Raw genomic sequence first — 22,196 nt, forward strand, 5'->3', positions numbered from 1 at the left:
ATAAAGGAGTGGACTCGAGCGTACACAAAGAAATTTATAGTGCCCCCATGGTATAGGTCACCCAATTGCTCTCTCGATAGCATCTTGCCCTGTTGGATGACATGCCCCAAGCAACTAACTCCATTGGCTAACCATCGCCTAATAGACACAGTACGCTCCGAGAGAGTCAGTACTGTATTAGTGAATAGGTGTGTCATCCGGGAGTAGCTTTCAGGACCTACTAGCACCGTTTTCCAACGATGCCAAACATTCATTGTGGTGCGTAGGGCATATGGAAAATAATCAAAATTGCTCCATGATGTGCTGGGCTGCCACGCCATAGCTGTAATAGGGAATGCGCCTAATAATCTTTGTTCCAATCTAACCCACTGGGGGATGTCACAAGTACTGTACAAAGCTTCCAGGGCATGCAATTGCGCCGCATAGTAATACCAAGATAAATTGGGCAAGTGCAGGCTGCCCCTGTTCTTAGGCAAGTAAAGAATAGCCCTAGCTACTCTGAGTGGTCTCTTGCGCCATATAAAATTACAAAGGATTTGTTGCCATTTTTTAAGTAATGCAGTGGGGATAGTAATGGGGATTGTAGTAAAGAAATACAAGAAACGAGGGAGGATATTCATCTTAATGATGGCCAGCCTACCCAACCAAGAGAAAGTATGATGCTCCCACCTGTGTATACTCTCCTGTATCTTGGTCACCAATGTCTATAGTTTAAATTGAACAGCTGACGTGTGTGGGGCCCAATCTTAACACCTAGATATTTAAGGAAGGAAGTGGCCCATAAAAAGGGAAACCGATGTTTAATATCCTGTACCTCAGCCGCTGGCAAAGTCAAATTGAGGATTTCCGACATCATAATTGACTCTCAGGCCTGACACTGCTGAGAAGTCATGCAGCTCCTCCACCACTCCCTGTAGGGATAACTTAGGTTCTGTAAGAGTCCGCATTATGTCATCAGCAAAAAGTGAAATTTTTGAATGTGTGGGACCCCCCATAACCCCTTTTATATGCCCAGCCTCTCGGACCTTAGTGGCAAAGGGTTCCAAGAACAGTGCAAATAGCAGAGGCGATAGCGGGCAACCTTGTCTCGTACCTCTCTGAATAGAAAAAGGGACCCCATATCCTCCATTAGCCTTCACTCTGGCCAGTGGATGTTCGTACAGTTTCCGAAGCCAAGTCAAGAAAGTAACCCCAAATCCCATAGTCTCCAGAACCTTGAACAGATACTCCCAATGTACGAGATCAAATGCTTTTTCAGCATCTAGTACGAGGACCACTGCAGGTATTTGTTTCTGATGTACTATATCCACAATATATCAACAATCGTCCGGACATTATCCGCAGCTAAGCGACCAGGTACAAATCCCACCTGATCAGTATGTATGAGCCCAGGTAGCACCTTATTGAGTCTAGCTGCTAACACCCTTGTTAATATTTTTAAATCAATGTTAATCAATGAAATTGGGCGATAAGAGCTACATTTAGAGGGATCTCTGCCAGGTTTTGCCAATACGGTAATACCCGCTGTGTTAGATTCGTTAGTGAAAGAGTTGCCCTCAAGTAGTGAGTTAAAAGCTTTCGTTAGGGGTTCTGCCAGAAAGGAAGCAAATTTACGATAATAAGTACCGGTGAACCCATCAAGGCCAGGTGCCTTTCCAGCTTTGAGTCGCTTGATAGCGGCCATTACTTCGTCAGTGTCTATGGGCTTATCCAGACTTATCTGCTGTGGCTCATCAAGGGCTGGTAGGGTTACCGATTTCAAGTATTGTTCTATGGCCTCTGACTGTATATAGGGTTCTTTAGTATATAGGGCCGAATAGAATTCGGTAAAGGAAGTTCGAATACCCTCCGATGAGGTGATAGCCTGCCCCTGTGGAGTTTGTATTTTAGACACCACTGTTTGCGCCTGTGCTGCTTTTAATAGTCTAGCCAAGTATTTCCCCGCCTTATTTCCACCTTCAAAATACTGCTGCTTTGGTAGCATTAGACGGTGACTTATAGCAGTGCCCTCTAAGGAGCATAACTTATCTTTAATCCTTAATATTTGCTGATAGAGTACATCCGATTGAGTACGAGTGTGAGCCTGGGTTAGTTCGGCCAATTCCTGCAACCAAGCTTGACGCTGGCTCTTTCTCTCCCTATTGCAGTGTGCTGCTTGGGCTATACAGGCACCCCTGGCCACCATTTTAGAACATTCCCAAATGATTTGTGGGGACATGCCTTCTGTCTGATTTGCCTGGAAGTAGTCTCGTAGGACCATCTCCATTTGACTGATAAAGGCACTATCTTTGAATAAGCTGTCATTAAGACGCCAGGGACGAAACCCTTTATCGATATCACTAAAGCTGCAAGACAACCAAATAGGAGCGTGGTCAGACCATGTAATATTATCAATATCTGTTTTAGAGACCAGGTTTTGAATTGACTTGGAAAGAAAGAAGCAATCTATCCTCGTGTATGTACCATGGGGATGAGAGTAGAAAGTATAAGAGCGTGATGAGAGATATCTTTCCCTCCAGATATCCACCAAGCTCCAGTCCTCTAGGAACAAGTGCCACCTCCTACGGGTTTGGGGGTCAGAGACCCTTCCTGAGCTAGAATCCCATGAGGGATGTTGCACAAAGTTGAAGTCCCCCCCCTATGATAAGGTCTCCCTCCATATGGTGTCTTAAAAGATCATTGAGATCTGTTATGAACTGGGATTTATGGGAGTTGGGAAAATACACATTTAACAGAGTAACTATCTGTTTGCCCATCCGCACTTTAACCAGAATGTATCAGCCTTGGATATCATATACATGATTTAATTCCTCATGTACAAAGGTGGATGCAAAAATTATTCCCACCCCCGAGTATTTTGTAGTTTTTGTGCTGGCTGCCCAGTGGGTTACCGGGTACTGAGGGAAATTCAGAAGTCTTTGATGATGTCTCCGCACATGCGTCTCCTGAATACATACCACCCCAGCCTGTTGCCTCTGCATTTCCCTCTGTAAAAGAGAACTTTTCCGGGGTGTGTTAAGCCCTTTCACATTAAGGGATACAATTTTAGTCGCCATTTATCCTATTTAGGAAGAGAGCTCAACCCTTCCCCATTTCTGCGAACCCCCACTTTTTCAAACCCGGAATACCTAGGGTCCAGAACGAGACCCACACCTTTACCTTTTAGGCCCCCAGCATAGCAACCACCCTCCTCCACATAAAAATGCATGTTTCACTGCGAACCGTCAGGAACTCCAGTATTACCCCAGCAAAAACGATTGGTATCCCTGTAACATTTTATGGGATACTCTTCCTCTGGGGGTCTGCTTCGACTCTTACGATGTATGCCTCCCCCTCTGAGACTTGCCCATCCCATTATGATAAACCATTTGCAATATATACCAAAAGACCCATCTAAAATAACTGAGAGAGTCAACTCGGTGAAAGTGTCCCCCAAGTCTCATGCATCCAGAAAGATTGGTAAGCTGAAAGTATGCACTTGTCACCATCCAAGTAAAACTGATATAACTGTTAGCACAGAGATCCACCTCATTGTTAGGAAAGGATCAAGTATGACCAATGAGTAGCATAATGTTACCCTTTATCCTGAGATGCCGAGCTGCGTGCGTCAATGTGGCGCCGGAGACGCTTTCCTCCTTTGTCCGCTCTCTGCCATCGGGGTGCGCTGTCCATCTTATGTTGGATCCGAGGCCCGCTGGGTTGCTGAAACGAAATTGGTAACTGAGCCTTGGTAAAGGCCTCAGATGCATCCTCCATCGAGGTAATTTTGTATCTGACCCCTTGGACCTTACATCCACTTTTTTAAGGAACCCACATTGTGCTTCCTCAACTCTTGCTTAAGTAAGCTTATTCAGTCTCTCTGTTAGCCCCAATGCTTGCGGGTAAATTTGCATGACCTAGTGAATATGATTTCATTTAGCCCAGAGTCATACTAAATGACCAATGAAATGGGATCCATTGTCTGACTAAATAAGTCCTACTGTCGCTCCTTGTGACCTTGGGCAAGTCACTTTACCCTCTATTGCCTCAGGTACAAACTTATATTGTAAGCCCTCTAGGGATAGGGAAATACTATAGTACCTGAATGTAATCAGGTACTATAGTATTTTTTTGAATGTTTGAATGTTTTGCCAGATTATTTCTACCTTGTTCATTGTTTTTATCCAGGTTATTTCTACCCTGTTCATTGTAAAACAAGACTGTGTCTCTGTTATTTTTTTTTGCTGGTTGTAATGTAAACCGAAGTGATAATTAATCTTGTTAATTGAACCTCGGTATATAAAAATGTATAAATAAATAAATAATCCGCTTTGAAGTGCTGAAAAAGTGTGAAAAGCGGAATATAAAAATCTAAATAAATAAATAATTAAATAAATAATCAATCTCATCTGGCATGCCATAATGTGAGCTCATAATCTCCAAAACTTTTATGATATTCTTTTGGATAACCATACAAGTAATCTGAATAGGTGTCCTCTAGAGTTACTGCATATTTCAATGTAAAAACTTGTTTACGTCTTTTGCTCAATGTAAAACTTCGTTTTTTAATCCTGTTCTATGTAAACCGCTAAATGTAGCGATTGTTACTGTTCCATGTAAACCGGGGTGATATGTATATTATACAGGAACCTCCGGTATATAAATTATTTTAAATAAATAAATATTGGCTGCCCTGTGATAATGGCACAGGGCCTATGTAATCTTATCTGCCAGATTTGTGCTGCTTGCTTACCTCTCTTGATATGTCCTAATTCATTTATTGGAGGCCTAAACTGTCTCTGTTTTATTTGTTGTCAGATCTTGCACTGAGAATTAATTATCTTACACTGATCTCAAGTTAATGGCACTCCTCGTTGTAATGACCATGGAGGTAGCTTCTGCTCATGTCTTGTCTGCTCATGGATACATTTAGTTAACACCTCAGGTATTTCTGCTAAATCTACAGAGGAACTTTGGGCAGCTATACCAAGTCCCTGCAGTATCATTGTGAGTGTGAGCATCTACATGATAAACAATGGTGGGAACTGTCTGTACTAATTTTCATATCTACTCCCATAACTCTTTTCCCCACTACTCCCTTGCTCCCAGGCTCTCCAGGCCGCTGTGCCTGGAGGCTCCAGCCCCAGAACATACGCGTGTCCCGAGGATTGCGTGCATCGCCGAGCCTATGCAAAATAGGCTCAGCGCGAGCAGGAGGCTTTTAAAAGGGTTACGCGCTTAACCCTTTTAAAATCCCACAGGCTTTGGCAAGATGTTACATGCAGGAGGCCATGAGGAGCTGTTGCACGGGAAAGAGAAAGTGTACCCTTGGACCTTGGCGATCCAGGAGAGGAGCTCCGAGGAAGCGCCGAGGCTGGTGAGACGAATCCATATCTGGGTAGAGACGGAAGCCCAGGCCCCCGCCGACCTGCATGAGGCCAACCTCGCTAGGTTGGTCTCTGAGTGGTCTGACCACTCCAAGCCCTTTCGGACCTGCCGCTGGATAACAGCAAAGATGGCAGGCCGGAGAGGAGGTGAGGGTGGACGAAGACTGGAACATGAAGACGAGGAACTTGGAACGTGGAGACTCAGGACCAAAGTCAAGTACTAGGTTGAGGCTGCGATGGACTGCGCCCTACACAGCCCACCCACGGGACTGGTTGCGGCCCACGCTGGATGCGGGGCAGACTCCAGATGAGAAGTGAAGCAAGTGCAAGGAACATGTCCCAGATACTGTAGAGACCTGCACCGGGGTGCGCCCTTCACAGCCTCCCATGGCTGGTCATGGACCACGCTGAAGCGCCGCAGGTTCCAGCAGCGTCTAACACAGTGATGGCTAACCTATGACACGCGTGTCAGAGGTGACACGCCGAGATGTTTTTGCTGACACGCACAGCGTTTCATGGACTATTGGGAATTTTTTTTTTTTTTTTTTTTTTATCGGCTGTGCTGAGCCTTTTTTTTTTTTCCGGCTGCGCCGACCCTTTAAGATTAGTTTTTTTGTATCCCCCACCCTCCGGACCCCTCCACCCCCACTCCCCAATGCCCCCGGGCACAGGGAGGCTCATGCAGCGCAGCGATAGGCAGGGCAGTGGTGAGGCTCACGTCACCTCGGCCCGAAGAAATAGATCACATTTAAATGCGCTGATGCTCCTCCTCCTTCCTGCCTGTGCGGCCCCGGAAATAAACGTTGCCGGAGCCGCGTGGGCAGGAAGGAGGAGAAGCATCAGCGCATGCAGAAGAGGAGCAGCACTTGTGCTTACGGGCCGCCGCCGCGAATTCCAAGTCACAGCGGCCGGAGAAGAGGAAGAGGCCGGGTAGCAGGGTCACTGCGGCCCGAGAAGATCAGGGCCGCTGCAGGGCCCATCCTGCGGCAACCCGCGAAGAGGAGGCCCAGAGGTGAGAGAGTGGCTGAGGGTCTGTAGAGTGTGTGTGTGTGTGTGTGTGCGCGTGTATGAGATGAGTTGAGAGATTGTGTTTGAGAGTGAGGACCTGAATGTTTGCAGAGACAGCATGTGCTTGAGCAAGACAGCATGTGGGAGAGAGAGAGAGCCTGTGTGTATGAGAGTCAGACAGCATGTGCCAGTGAGAGACTGTGTGTATGAATGATTGTATGAGAGAGAGCATGTGAGAGTGAGAGCCTGTGCTTGAGCATGTGTGAGTGAAAGAGAGCCTGGGTGTGTAAGTCAGACAGCATGTGCCAGTGAGAGATTGTGTGTATGAATGATTGTATGAGAGAGCATGTGACAGTGAGAACCTGTGTGTGTGTGAGAGAGAGAAATGCATGTGAGAATGAGAACCTGACTGTGTGTTTGAGGGAAGAAGATGGAGAGAAAAGAAACAGAAAAAAAGACAATATAAAAGGAATTGGCAAAAAAAATAAGAAACGGAAGGTGGAAAAAAAAATCCTGTGACCAACCAATTAGAAAACTAAGATCAGACAGCAAAGGCAAAAAAAAATAGATTACTTTTTAGTGATTGGCACATGTGATCTTTGGGAATGTGCAAGAATAGCACTTTCTCTACGGATCTCACAATGTACGAGATCAGCATGGAGAAAGTGGAAGCCCACAGAGGAGGCAGCAGAATGGACTTCAGTGTCAGTAGCAGCAATCGGCACCTCCCCAATAGCCATGTGGCAGCAGTGACAGTGGCAGCAGAGGAATGAGAGAGGTTCCGAGGTTGCTGGCAAAAGAGAAGGGAGTCTGAATTTAGTGTGTGGCATGTGTATGAATGGGACTCTGCCTGGGGTGGTGTATGTGTGTGAATGCATGGGTGCCTGCCTGGGGTTCAGTGTGTGTGTGTGTGTGTGAGAATGCATGGGTGCCTGCCTGGGGGTCTGTGTGTGTGAGAATGAATGTGTGCATGCCTGGGGGATGGGGAGGGAGTGGTGTGAAAATGAATGGGAGCCAATAAAAGAAACAGACTGACAGATGAAGTTTGTAACGCTTGCTTGGGCTTGAAGTGTACGAAATACCAACCTTCAATTGAAGATTTAGCCAATGAAATTCAGCAACAAAAAACTCACTAAGCAGGTAAGGTAAATAATTATTTGTTTTTGCTTTATTAATAAATACAGTACATATATTAAAATTATAACTTTGTTATTAGAGCTACAAATATCACAAAATTATGGATTTTTCTAGAAGTGACACACCACCCGAGTTATGCTCGGGTTTTTTATGAATTTTGACATACTGAGCTCAAAAGGTTGGCCATCACTGGTCTAACACATGGACAGAGCAGACACAAGGAAATCCGAGGGCTGGAATGAGATTCAGGACAAGGGACCAAGACGGGACTTGGCTTCAAACAGGGCAATTTAAAAACACAGGACCAAGACGGGACTTGGCTTCAGGCAAGGATGACCCTCCGGAAGTTTGTGCTGCAGACAAGAAGATGGCCTGTGCCACGAGACGGCACGCCAGGAAAGGTGGCGACGAGGAACCAAGGGTTCAGAGAGTCACGGAACATCTGTAGCAGTAATGAAGAGGCATCAGGCAGCTTTCATGGCAGGCAGGTAAAAGAGCTCTGAGCACACCTCAGAGTCCTCCTTTATTGTACATTCATACAAAGGCAGATGATGTGTCATCACATGATTGGTTCCTTTCCACATAGCAACAGACGTATCACCACACTATTGGCTTGGTTCAGGGGGTGTATACGGATCATTTCATTGGCTGCTGAAATCTATACCTCCTGACTTTGTCCTGCTTCTGACTAAGGAACACCCAGCCCTACTTTCAGGCTATCAGGATTAATTATAAACTAGAGAAATACATGACAGTCAGGTATCCTTTCCCAGGCAGAGACTTAAGCACAAGTGATGCTTTTATTCAGGCAAAGCCAGGGAGAAGGGAAGTTAAGTGTTTAAACCCTGATGAAATGGCTTGCTGGCAAGCGCATATTTCCCACATCTCACCCTTTCTGTTTTTGTTTAGGCAGCTCAATAAAGCTTTAGACCCTTACTGAAATCTGTTATGTCTTGGTATGGGCTGGAGATAGGGGAAGGGGGATTATGGAGAGAAAAAGCTGAGTCGGCATGGTGTGCCAGCTGCCGATGAGCTCCTGAATCTCCATATCACCCAGAGCTGGTGCAGCGTGGTGTGCCAACGCTGCAGGGCTCAGGATTCCCTATTAGGCATCTTACAAGACATCTTTGTATCCGGGCTGAGAGCAAGGTTTCAATATGGATATGAGGGTTGGGTATGCACTGAATACAGCATCACAGGCAGATAATTAAGACAATTATGGTCATTATAATAGAAATCACCCTTTTGAGACCAGAAATATCAGGGAGCCAGGACCATAGCCAGTCCCATGGAGAAGTTGGTATTCTGTCTGAAAGTGGTGCATCAGCAACCATGGTTTCTATCTGCTCTATGGTATGTGTGAGGTTTGCTTTATAGTCTGATATGTACACACAGCAATGAGATCCAATTAATGCACAAACACCACCCTTTAAGGCTAAAATGGTTTCTAAGGTATAGCTGTTCTGTAATGCTACTTCTCTAATCTGAGAGACTTCTGTTGTGAGTAGTTTTAATGCATGGACTGTCTGATTAAATAGGGCAGTCGTCCAGTTAGCTAGGACGTGTAAGTCTCTGTAATTCATAGCTGTCCCCATTGGGGGAAACAGGCTTCTAGCTATCTGAGTTTCTGTATACTTTTCTATGGGATTATTTATCGCCTCCCTTTTGTTACGGAGCCTTGTTTTGGGTAAATTTTTGACTGCATAGTATGAGGGGAGGATGTAGCCTAAAGTGCATCTGTCTCTCCATCTTGGGGAAATGTACATATATGCTCTACGCCCACATAACATCCATATGTTTCCTAACAGATTAGTGGACATGTCATTGGTTATCATTTGGGCTATATAACTATAAAGGGTAAATCCCTCGTCCCCTCTATACTCTCTGCACCTGCTTGGGTCTCCCACTGCACATCCTGAAATCTGCCAATTGCATACATATGTGGTATAACTATGCAAGTGTTCAGTGATTAATACAAAAGTTCAGTTACAATATGGATATTTCCCACCTGAATCCCCTTCCCATCCCCTGTATCATAGTCCCAACAAAGAGCGGCAGTCTCTTGAATACGGCTGCCGATGTGTAGTATGGTATTATTAACTGGAGAGTTAATGAAAACACCTCTCTGTAAAGGATAATGAGTCCATACTGTAAGGTTAAATGGTACAGCATGCATCAGTAGTTCTCCGCAGGCTTGGGTTGGCATGTGTGTGCAGATCTAACAGTCTGTTCGATTCAACAGGTGTGAAAAGTTCTGTGCATCGAGGATGTACATGTTGTTCTGTCAGAGTCCTTGTTCTGAAATCGCCATAGCTGGAGAAATAAGGCAAAGGAGGAGGATGCAGAACACAATTGTTAATGAGTTGGCATTCAGGCAAGAAAAGGCGGCTAATAAGTTCTCTGGAGTTTTCTCAAGGCCTTGCTGTTCTAAGAGTTGTGCAGATTGGTTGGATAGGGCCTTGATCTGTCCCCAGGTCATGTGGTGCTGCTTTTTGCAAGGAGTCCGGTCTCTGTCCTTCTGAGGGCTGTGGAGGCTCAGGGAGAAGTTGGGGATCGGATCCTGTAGACCTGGACACCTTTCCATCTTTCCATGGCTTGATATAACTGTGGAAGCAAGCAGAGAAACACATCCTCGTTCCCCATTTTAAGGGAACGGGACCGTACCAGACATTAAATATTCTATACAAAACTGATGGCTGTGGGTGACTAACCCTAGTCCCATAATGATTACTCATGGCTGTGGTCTTAAATTTGATATGTTTAGATGATTTAAAGTAAACAATACTTTGTTCTTGTTCAGCCAGTCCTTCTTAGGGGAAAATCCAGGGGCAATCCCTCCTTTTTGTTTTTGTATTGTCAAGAGCTCTTAAGGGTATGATTTGCTCTCTCCACAATGGCTTGCCCTGTGGTGTTGTAGGGGATGCCAAATAAGTATTTAATGTTCAATTATTGACAAAATTCATGCAAAGGAATGGCTGCAGTAAGCAGAGCCATTTTTCAGAACAGAGGGTAACCCCATTATCAAGAAAGTTTTTATGCAGTGATCAATTTTCATTCAGTAAAATAGCAATAAATGTAAATTAATCATTTAAAGGAAAAGTTATTTGTAGTAAGCTGAATCACAAACAAGTATTTCAGACATTACATTAAACATATGTTACACAAGACTGACACATATTCATATTCATTCATCCTGCAAATATTCATTTACACAAAACTGACACATATTCATCCATCCTGCAAATATTCATTCATAGTCTTCTTGGCATCAAGACAGACAACAGATAACACATAATTTGAGCTAAAAAAATTTATGAAAAAGTTATCAAAAACAAAATTAGATCAAGGATCAAAAGTATAAAGTCAAAAGGTGTTAGAAAAATGTTAAAATAAACTGCAAAGTGTTCATCTTCACATCTCTCATGCCAGAAAGGCTGTCAATCTGGAAAATATTAAAAACTGGCATACAGCAAAAATTTATTAAGGTAAGGATTAAAGTGAAGTTTTTACTTTTTTAACCTTGGATAAATCAGTTCTATTATTCAATTTAATAAAATCAATTTGGATTTGCAAGAAAAGGCTTGGGAGGGATTGCTTTAGATGTAGCAACCTCTATCAGTAAAAATTTTAAGGTTCAGAATTCTGTATAAATTCAGTTCAGTATTAAAGAAGTTTGAAAGTATGTTTGAAAGTATTAAAAGATTAACAGAAAGAGAGTGAGACGAGGAAGGGCTAGTGCAGGAATGCATTGAAAGTTGAGGGAAAAGATTTGGATCAGCAGGTCTGATCAATCTGTCTGAGTTATAACATATAGAAACTAGAGAGAGAAACTGCAGTACTAAGTCCAGTTTTTTTTCTTTTCAAAAGTTCTCCCTCCCCCCCCATGAGTGGCAAGCAAGAGTTAACAGAAAGACAGTAAAGGGGGGGAGGAGCAGTGTTTCTCAAAAGAAAATAACTGCACCCAAGGAATTAATCCTTCAGTCAATAGGAACTGAAAGATAGCATTGTTTAACAATTTAGATTGCATCATCCAGAGACAATGGCTGGCAAGTTCTTGCTGATTTCTTGCAGACAGATTCTATCTTTCTCCTGTAGGGAAAATTACAATAAGAATCTGTGCGCTGGCAATTCAAGCAATTGCTTATAAACTTAAATCTCAGAGAAATGGAGTCATTTTAAATGTGAGCCAAATTAATTTTGTAAAAGGGAAATTTTCACATGTAATTTATACAGTAATTGTTCAAATTTCAGTACAGTTTTAACATAAGGTTCTGCATTCAGTTTGTGGGGGAAAATACTCTCAAAGTATGCAGATTTTTTGTAACTGAATTCAAAGACTAAGAGAAACCATTTTTTCCAATTCTGTACTGTCTGTGCAATTACTCTGTTTAATCTGGACTGCAATAGGTCATTGAAGTGTATAATTAAATCATTTTTTTCATATTGATATTTTCTTTGCTTGTAACGCAGGAGTGCAGCTGCCTGGCCCAAGGTCTTATACGCTGATTTCTTTGAAGACCTGGGGACTTAGCCACTGCTCATGGCACTCCGGGCGGCACTCAACTCTATTGCTGCCACACCCAGCTCTTTAATCCCTTTTGTAATAGGAGAGGCTTGAATCCCTTTCAATAATTCCTCCCTTGTGAGATTTCCATGTTCTAGGTGAAATCCCATGCTGACCGCGGCACATAAATTGTTACCGGGAGCAGTGGTTTGAGATGGTAATTTACCTGGACAAATTGGTGATGCAGAATTAATGACTGTCTCAGGCAATGGCAAATGGGGGTACAGGGAGTGGTTGGTGGGGGAAGGGGGTTGCAGGCAAGATGGAGGAAGGCTAGTTTTTCTGACCTCAGTGTTTTCAGTTTTCTGGGGCCTTTTCTCTGAGATGGACGCAGAGGAAGCCACAGCTTGAAGTCCTAATAATTCTTTTTCTGTAAGGTTTTCTTTCTGCTGTTTCTGCTGAAATTCAATGCTAATCGCCCCACCCAGGCCAGGTTGTGGCTCAATTGTTCTCAAGGACTGCTTTTCTAAAGAAGTGGGGAAGGTGTGAATAGGCTTGGGTGTGGGTATGGAGAGACACAAAGAATTTGCTGTCTCTGAGGAAGACTGAGCATAAGATGGGGGAAGGGTATTCTGATTGAGTCTGCCTGCTTCTAAAAGCACATGGTTTGAAAATGCTGCCTTGAAACTTTTTTTTTCTATGTGTTCTATGGCCTCTGTACATTTTTGCCATAACAATAACTGCCTGATTGGGGACCTTGGAGCAGTATGAAGACAATTGCCTATTAAAATCCAGTCCTGGATATTCAGAGTTCCCGCCTCTATTGAATACCAAGGGCAATGGCAAGCTATTTCACTTATTAATTTTTCTAAGTCCCCCAGGCTGATTTGTGCTTTTTTTCTTCTGGTGATGAAATAATGATTATTGATTATTTTCTGCAGCTCCTTGGCATGTAGCCTTTGCTGTACAGATAAATCACTTCCCATGCTCACGAGTGTGGGGAACAAACTTACTGAGAAATACTTTAAAAATACTAAAAAGTACCTTAAAAATACTTACGATTGCAAATCTGTTGAACGGTACGTACCTAAAGCTATGTCCAGCCGAAATGAGCAGAGAGTATATCATCACGTCGGGGTCACCAGATGTAGCAGTAATGAAGAGGCATCAGGCAGCTTTCATGGCAGGCAGGTAAAAGAGCTCTGAGCACACCTCAGAGTCCTCCTTTATTGTACATTCATACAAAGGCAGATGATGTGTCATCACATGATTGGTTCCTTTCCACATAGCAACAGACGTATCACCACACTATTGGCTTGGTTCAGGGGGTGTATACGGATCATTTCATTGGCTGCTGAAATCTATACCTCCTGACTTTGTCCTCCCTCTGACTAAGGAACACCAGCCCTACTTTCAGGCTATCAGGATTAATTATAAACTAGAGAAATACATGACAGTCAGGTATCCTTTCCCAGGCAGAGACTTAAGCACAAGTGATGCTTTTATTCAGGCAAAGCCAGGGAGAAGGGAAGTTAAGTGTTTAAACCCTGATGAAATGGCTTGCTGGCAAGCGCATATTTCCCACAACATCAGGACTGGATCACGGAATATAGACAAGGGACATCCAGAAGAGACCAGGAACATACAATGACGAGGGATCCCACGAAGAATATAGAAGCCAGGCAGGAGCAAAGACGAGAAGTCTAGGGAGGACTAATCTCTTGCAAAGGCAATGAAGGAATCCAAGCAGGGCCCTTTTAAAGGGCTGGACTAGGAAACGCCTAGGGAGGAGTCCAGGTGGGGCCCGGGGCATATCCGGCCATGAGCCCTTTAAATCACTGCAGGAGGCGCAGCCCTGCGCGTAAGAAGCAGGAAACAGGAAGAAGAGTGCAGGACCATGGATAGTGGCCATGCTGTCATTGAGAAGAGGAGGATCCAGAGCAGGCTGCGACCAGGCCCAATGTGGGAGGCAGCTTCCCTGCCGCCCAAGGAGGAGATGGAGGACGGCTCCAGCTGCAGGCAAGACCGGCGGGTTCGGCCTCCAGGCCACAAAGATGAAGCAGGCGTCGGCGGTTCCTGCCGCAACCGAGCCAGCCGAAGTCCACAGCTCCCTGCTGTGGTGAAGAGGACGTCGGGCCAGCTGGCTGAAGAGAGAGGTGAGAGGAATCGTTACAGGTATGAAAAGGTAACACTGTAACTATTACGCCAGCCCCTAAAACACCAATACACGTCCTATTAGGAAAACAGAACAAGCTACTACACAAAACTACATGCTAGCAGAACACCTCACCTTGTTCACATATGCAGAACACAGACAGACTGTCACCAAATAATGAACATTCAGATAAAAACTGAACTGTAAACTGCAACAAGCAGACTCTGAATGCAGTGCAAACATGGAAAGACAGAAACATCATGCCTCATAAAACATCAGACAATAAAATCAAGAAATATGTTATAATATTAAAACCTTACTAATAAAAATTATAAATATTAATAAAATCCTGACAAACTAATTAAAATTTCATATAAAATTTTCAAAATGCCAATAACATATTTCAAAACTGCTGATACATGAAATAACACCCAATAATTAAAACTATAAGCATAAAATCTGTCCCTGCTTTCCATACCTGGGAACCTTTGATTTCCATATGCTCTGAGATTATCATGAATTAGCAGGTAGAGAGGAGGGGGTTGTTGCACACACACTTTCTGTATGCTCTCTCTCTTTCACATGATCAATCATGTACATACTCACTCATGTGCCCTCTCTCATATGTTCAATCATATATACATATATACACACTCTGTCACATGCTTAGTCATATATACACACAAACATACTTGTTTGCTCTTTCTCTCATGCTCAACTATATACATACACACATTCTCATTTCCTCTGCTTCACATGCTGAAATATATACACAAACACACTCATATGCTCTCTCTCTCTCTATGCTCACACATACACTTGCTCAGACACTTCCTCTCTCATGCTCAGCCATAACACGTGTTCACTCTCACATGCTCATTCACACACATGCTCATTCACTCTCACATGCTGAATCACACACAAACATGCTCATTTTCTCTCTCACATGCTCAAACACAGGCTCATATGTTCTCTCTCACATGCTTAATCACACACAGACTCACATGCTCTCTCATGTACTCAAACACACCATTGCTCATACACTCATATGCTCAATAACTCATATGATCAATCAGACACAAACACACAAATGATCTTTGTTTCCCCCTCTGAAAGCACAAGGGGCAGCAGCAGCCTCCTCCTTCAGCCCCTAGGGACCATCAGACTCTTCTGTTCTAGCCTTCATTGGTGAAGTGCTTGGGGAGAGGGTTGGTGGGCTAGAGTATACAGAGGAAGCTGATGCTTCTTGCACCCTGTGGGCAATGTTACCTTTCATTGCCGGGGAGGGAGCGGGGTGAGTTTGGAGGAGGCCGATGCTTCTTTCTCTCCTGTTGGCCATGCTGCTTCTCACTGCCGAGGGTAATGAGAGAGAGTCCGATATCTCTAACAGCCCCCCTGGGCCGCGCTGCTTCTCAATGCGGGTGAGGGGGGGGGGCTTCAGTGCAATTGTGCCTGGTGAATGGCACCTGTGGCCGTGGCCATTCAGCCATAGGCTAGCTATGGCTCTGGTGATGGCAATTATGCAGTGAGGGAGCCTGGAAAGAGAGGATAGGGAGGGCAATATGATAGTGATGATGCCGGAAGGGAGAAGGTAGCGAGGGGAAGGTGATGATGAAAGAGAATGGGGAGGGGAAGAGGGAAGGGGTGATGATGCCAGGTGGTAGAGGGAGTGGGAAGGGCGGGAAAGGGAAATTAATGATGCCGGGAGAGGGAAGAGAAGGTGATGATGATGATGGTGGTGGTGGTGATAGTGATGGAGGGAAGGGGGATAAGGTTATGATGCCTGAGGATAAAGAAGAGCAACTGATGATGATGCTGGAGGGGAGGTGGGGAAGGGAAAATGTGTTGATGCCATGGGGAAGAAAGTGAAGGGAGGAGAAGGTGATGATTGCAGCAGAGGGAAGAGAGAGGAAGAGATGGTGATGATATTAAGGGATGGAAGATGGGGGAGAGGGAAAGGAAAGGGAAAAGAAGGTGATGATGCGGGAGTGGGGGAAATGAAGGAAGCTTTGACAAGATTATTGTAAAATCTCCTGCTGCACCAGACTATATAGAGGGGGCTGGCATCAGCATGAAAGCTTGCGCTTGTCCAAGCTTCGGCTTGATGATCTAACCCAGCACAGAATTTCTTATGTTCTTATGTCTTCTGCTTCCATCTGTCTGTAGGGGAACATATCCGATGCATCTGGCCTGCTCTGGTTGGACTCTAATTAACAGGTAAGTTTAAATTTCACCATGTTTTGTGCTGGTTTATTTGTTTTTATCTGTGTATAGTGTTACTAGCAACTGTACCCGTTCTACGCCCGGGCAGCGAGCCTTTTTATTGGTACATCTGCTCTTGTTTTGAGCCGAATTTCCCTAGAAATTCACTGTAAGAGTGTCCCTTCCACATACACACACCCTCATACAGGCTCCCTCACTCTCTCGCACACACACACATCCCCTCATATAGGCTCCCTCTCTGAAACCCACAGTCAAGCATACCACACACTCCCCCTCTTACCAACCAAGCTGTCTCTCGCACTCCCCCACACTTCCTCTCCTCTCTCACATACACATTCTCTCTCACCGGCATCCTCCTCCCCTCATATAGGCTCCCTCTCTCTGAAACCCACACTCAGGCATCCCCCCACCCACCCTATCTTACCTCCCATGCTCTCTCTCACACCCTTCCCACCCTCTCTCACCAACCATGCTCTCTGTCACCCCCCTCTCTCACATACACATTCTCTCTCACCGGCACACACACCCCCATGCTCTCTCACACCCTTCCCACTCCCCGCTCACCAACCATGCTCTCTGTCACTCCCCCTCTCTCACATACACATTCCCTCTCACCGGCATTCCCCCCCACCCCATGCTCTCTCTCACACCCTCCTGCTCTCTCTCACCCTCCCCGCCACACATTCTCTCTCACCAGCATCCCCCGCCCCTCATAGGCTCCCTCTCTCTGAAACCCACACTCAAGCATCTCTTACCTCCCTCATAGGCTCCCTCTCTCTGAAACCCACACCCACCCTCTCTTACCTCCCATACTCTCTCTCACAGCCTCCCCACCCCCTGCTCACCAACCATGCTCTCTGTCACCCCCCCCTCTCTCACATACACATTCTCTCTCACCGGCATCCCCCCCCCCCCATGCTCTCTCTCACACCCTCCTGCTCTCTCTCACCCTCCCCGACACACCTTCTCTCTCACCAGCATCCCCCGCCCCTCATAGGCTCCCTCTCTCTGAAACCCACACTCAAGCATCTCTTACCTCCCTCATAGGCTCCCTCTCTCTGAAACCCACACCCACCCTCTCTTACCTCCCATACTCTCTCTCACAGCCTCCCCACCCCCTGCTCACCAACCATGCTCTCTGTCACCCTCCCTCTCTCACATACACATTGTCTCTCACCGGCATCCCCCCCCCCCCATGCTCTGTTTCACACCCTCCTGCTCTCTCTCACCCTCCCCTCCCCGACAAACATTATCTCTCACCGGCAAGCCACGGGACCCGGACTGTTCACGGCGAAGATGAAGGCCCAGCGTGCCATTCGCGACACATGGGGACCTTCCATTTTCGGCGTCATCAGAAAATAGCGTAGCTCAGAAAATAGCAGTGGAGACCCCAGCATGCTGCGAACGATCACAGCACACGGAGGCCTTCCCTTTTCGCCGCGAACGGCACACCGGGCCTTCCTCCTCACCGTGAACGGAGCGTGTGCCGCGGGGCGTGCTCCGTTCGCTGCATGCCAGGGTCTCCTCTGCTATATTCTGCCTCTCCCGCAATGGCCGCTGTCCTTCCTACCTGTGCCGTGTTTGAGCCGCCTGCGCCATCTATCAGCGGGCTGGGAAACTCAATGCCACTCAAAATTAGACTGCAGAGAAGCTTTAAACTTTTCAAAGTAAGTCTAAAAACCTGGCTTTTTAAACAGGCTTTTTATAAGAACGAAGAAAACAAATGAGCGCATAAGTAAGCACCAAGCAATCGGTTTTTTAAATTTTTCTTTCCTATCTCCTAATACATATTAGAGGGTTAAATTTATATAGGAACCGTAAAGAAGTTTTTTCAACCAACATATAAGCAAAATCAACACACAGCTTTTTATATTATAAAAAACATGTTACTGTTCACTAATGGCACATCTATAATATGTAATCTATACCAATCAACTTTTAATACTATTTGTGCCTTTTTGTAAACCGTTGTGATGGTGAATTAACTTAACGACGGTATAGAAACGATTTTAAATAAAGGGATTTTTTGGCTGGTTGTAATGTAAACTGAAGTGATAATTAATCTTGTTACTTGAACCTCGGTATATAAAAGTTATAAATAAATAAATAAATAAAAATAAGTATTATAGCGCCATCTATCGGCGGGCTGCAGAACATCCGCGATCACTGAGGGACACACTCCGAGCCCGATATATTACGGATTTTAAAAGTGAATTACTTTTTTTTCATCAAGGAAGGGAAAGGGGAAACAACAGTTTACAAACATTGAGAAAAATACAATAATTTGAAAGTAATCCACAAACTATACAACTTAAATTAAAATTGTTTCATGCAAGATAAATGTTTTCATGTTTTTACCCAGCAGTTTCTTTCAGCTCCTTTGTACTTCCAGCTCAGTCAGAACCAGGGCTCAGATCTGCTGCCAGCAGCTTCATGTGCGACTACCTGGTCATCATGGTGATGCAGCTCCCTCTGCTGTCGCCATTGAGCCACAGCTGTTTTGGTTTATGAATTCAGGAAGATTCATAGGGCCGGATTTTAAAAGATTATGTACATAAATCCCGGGCCTTACATGCGCCGGGGGAATTTTCAAAGGGCCCGGCCACATGCGTAAATCCCCAGGACGCCTGTAAGTCCTGGGGTAAGCGAAAGGGGCAGTCTGGGGGGCATGGCTATCTGGGGCAGGGCTAGAGGCGTCCAGCACAACGGCCATTTGCCGCTGTGCCGGGAGATCGCGCGCAACTTGCTCCTGCTCAGAAGCAGGAGAAAAAGGTAGGACAAAGAATTTGGGGGGATCTAGGATAGGGGGAGGGGGAGGGCAAGATAGAGGAAGGGAGGTTAGGCTAGGGGGTTGGGAGGTTTATTTATTTATTTATTTAAAACATTTTCTATACCGACTTTCACAGATAAAGTCTGACCAAGACGGTTCACAACTTCAAATATAAAAGAAAATAACTAAACGAAACAACTACACAATAAAACAAAACCCAATAAAATATAAATAAACAAAGTAAAGTAGTAGATGGAAAAAAATACAATGTATTTATAATCCCTAATTCTTTAGCATAACTATACTAATTTATAAAAACAAGAAAAGTCGGGAAAATTAGAGAAGAACAAAAACCAATATTTTCACATGGTTGACTGTAACAAGAGCAAGCTATTGGAACTGTTATGTGTGTTGAACAACCACTAATAGTATAAAGATCTTTAAGAATATGGGTTTGTTTCATCAAGTCCTGCAAAGGCCATCTTAAATAGGTAGGTTTTTAATACCTTCTTAAATTCATTATGATCAGCAATTAGTCTTAATGTATTTGGAAGTGAATTCCAAAGTATGGGTCCCGCCACCGAAAACGCTCTCTCTCCAGTTATATTCAGTCTGGCCAGCCTAACCATGGGAACATCAAGTAGATACTTGGTGGTAGATCTGAGATTTCTGGTTGGTTTATATAACCGTAATGAGGTACAGAGCCAAGTTGAATCCGGATCATGTATTAATGAATGGATTAATGACAGTATTTTATATTTCACCCTAAATTTAATAGGCAACCAGTGCAAACTAAATAAAATGGGGGAGATATGATGTCTCATGGGCGATCCTGTCAGTAATCGAGCAGCAGAATTCTGAATCTGTTGCAAAGGTCTTAAAGTGGAGTCTGGTAAACCCAAAAAGAGACTATTACAATAGTCCAATCCTGAAAAAATAAGAGATTGAAGAACCGTTTGAAAATCTGATTTAAATAGTAATGGTTTTAATCTTTTTATTGTCTGCAATTTGAAAAATGAATTCTTAACTAAATGAGAAATATGATGTGTTAGGGACAAATTGGTATCTAATTGTATTCCTAGGTTACGAGCTACTCTTTTTACTTCAATAACCTCTGTACCTAGTATGACCGAGGAAGGTGGACAATTCGTAGGGTTCTCAATCACACTTAAAAGAAGGAGCTCTGTTTTTTTAGAACTGAGCTTGAGCCGACTGTGGCTTAACCATTGCTCAATTGTCTTTACATACAAATTACATAGTGAGATGGTCTCAGTCCAAGATGCTTTATAAGGGACATAAAGTTGTATGTCATCCACATAAATTTTAAATTGGACATCCAATGCTGATAATATCTGGCACAATGGGAGAAGGTAGATGTTAAACAACACTGGTGACAAAGAGGACCCCTGTGGGACCCCGGTAGTTTGAGTATAAAGTTGTGAGGATTTACCTTTAAAATTTACTTGCCAACAACGGTTCGAGAAATAGCTATCAAACCAATTTAATACCGTTCTTTGTAAACCTATCATTTGAAGCCTAGATAAAAGGATTTTATGGTCAAGCGTATCAAACGCTGCAGAGATATCTAACAAAATTAATAGATAGTCTGTATTAGAATCAAATCCTCTTACATATGTATTGAATGAAGAGAGAAGGAGGGTTTCTGTTGAATAACCCTTTCTAAACCCGTGTTGGTTTGGGTGTAATATGTCATGATCTGATAAGTATTCTCTCAGCTGATACAGGACCGAGGATTCTATAGTTTTTTAAGTTCCTCCTTAATTGAACCGGACTTGGGAACTGAAGAAAGCCCCGATACATCGCCTCGCGTATTTGCAGATCTCTACCCCCCAGCCCCCCTTGTGTGCATCGACCCAGCATTTTATAACATGCAAAAACCCAAGGGAAAGATACGGTATTAGAGGTGAAATTCTTCTAAGCACAAAAGAGTGGAATTTGGGGGTGATTGTATCTGATGATCTTAAGATGGCCAAACTGGTGGATAAAGCAAAGGTAAAAGCCAGAAAGATGCTTGGCTGCATAGGGAGAGGAATGGTAGCAGAAAAAGGGAAGTGATATTGCTCCTGTATAGGTCCCTGGTGAGACCTCATTTGGAATACTGTGTACAATTCTGGAGACCGCACCTTCAGAAGGATATAAACAGGATGGAGTCGGTCCAAAGGGTGGCTATTAAAATGGTCAATGATCTTCGTTCTAAAGCATATGGGGATAGATTTAAAGATTTAATATATATACCCTAGAGGAAAGGCAAAATAGGGGAGATATGAAAGAGACATTCAAATATCTCAAAGGTTTCCTTGCACAGGAAGAGAGCCTTTTTCAATGGAAAGAAGGCTCTAGAACAGTGATGGCGAACTCCAGTCCTCGAGTGCCACAAACAGGCCAGGTTTTCAGGATATCCACAATGAATAGGGATGGACCAGAAAGCAAAGCGGAAGCCGATCCAGTTGGCTGTATAGCAGTGAAGAAAACGAGAATTGGATGATGGAAAAAGCCCTATATATATATATATATTTATATATAACATATAAACACTCAGACTGACGGCTTCCTCCATCGATTGCAGCTTTTCCTTTGTTGATACACACCGCAGTCACACCATTTCTAACTGTGTTTTACGATGCAAACTGAATGAAGTCATCTTCGCTAATGGTGCTGCGCGGCACTACCACACAATCAAAGTAGAGATTCAAGACACAACAGGTTATAAGTTTCTAGTTTATGTACGACACTGTGGCATCGGCCCTGCAGGCATACCACAATCCTGCCCAAATTAATTGCCCCTGAGGCAGCTCTATATAAAAGAGCGGAACTCGGCCAGAGTCGGGCAAATTTCAATAAAGGGCTTTTTCAATCATCCAATTCTCGTTTTCTTCACTGCTAGCCACAGTGAATATGCATGAGATAAATTTTCATACATTGGAGACCGTGCATGCAAATCTTTCTCATGCATATTCATTGTAGATATCCTGAAATCCTGGCCTGTTTGTGGCACTCGAGGACTGGAGTTCG

This window comes from Rhinatrema bivittatum, chromosome 14 (genome assembly GCF_901001135.1).
Source record: "Rhinatrema bivittatum chromosome 14, aRhiBiv1.1, whole genome shotgun sequence".
NCBI classification, from domain to species: Eukaryota; Metazoa; Chordata; class Amphibia; order Gymnophiona; family Rhinatrematidae; genus Rhinatrema; species Rhinatrema bivittatum.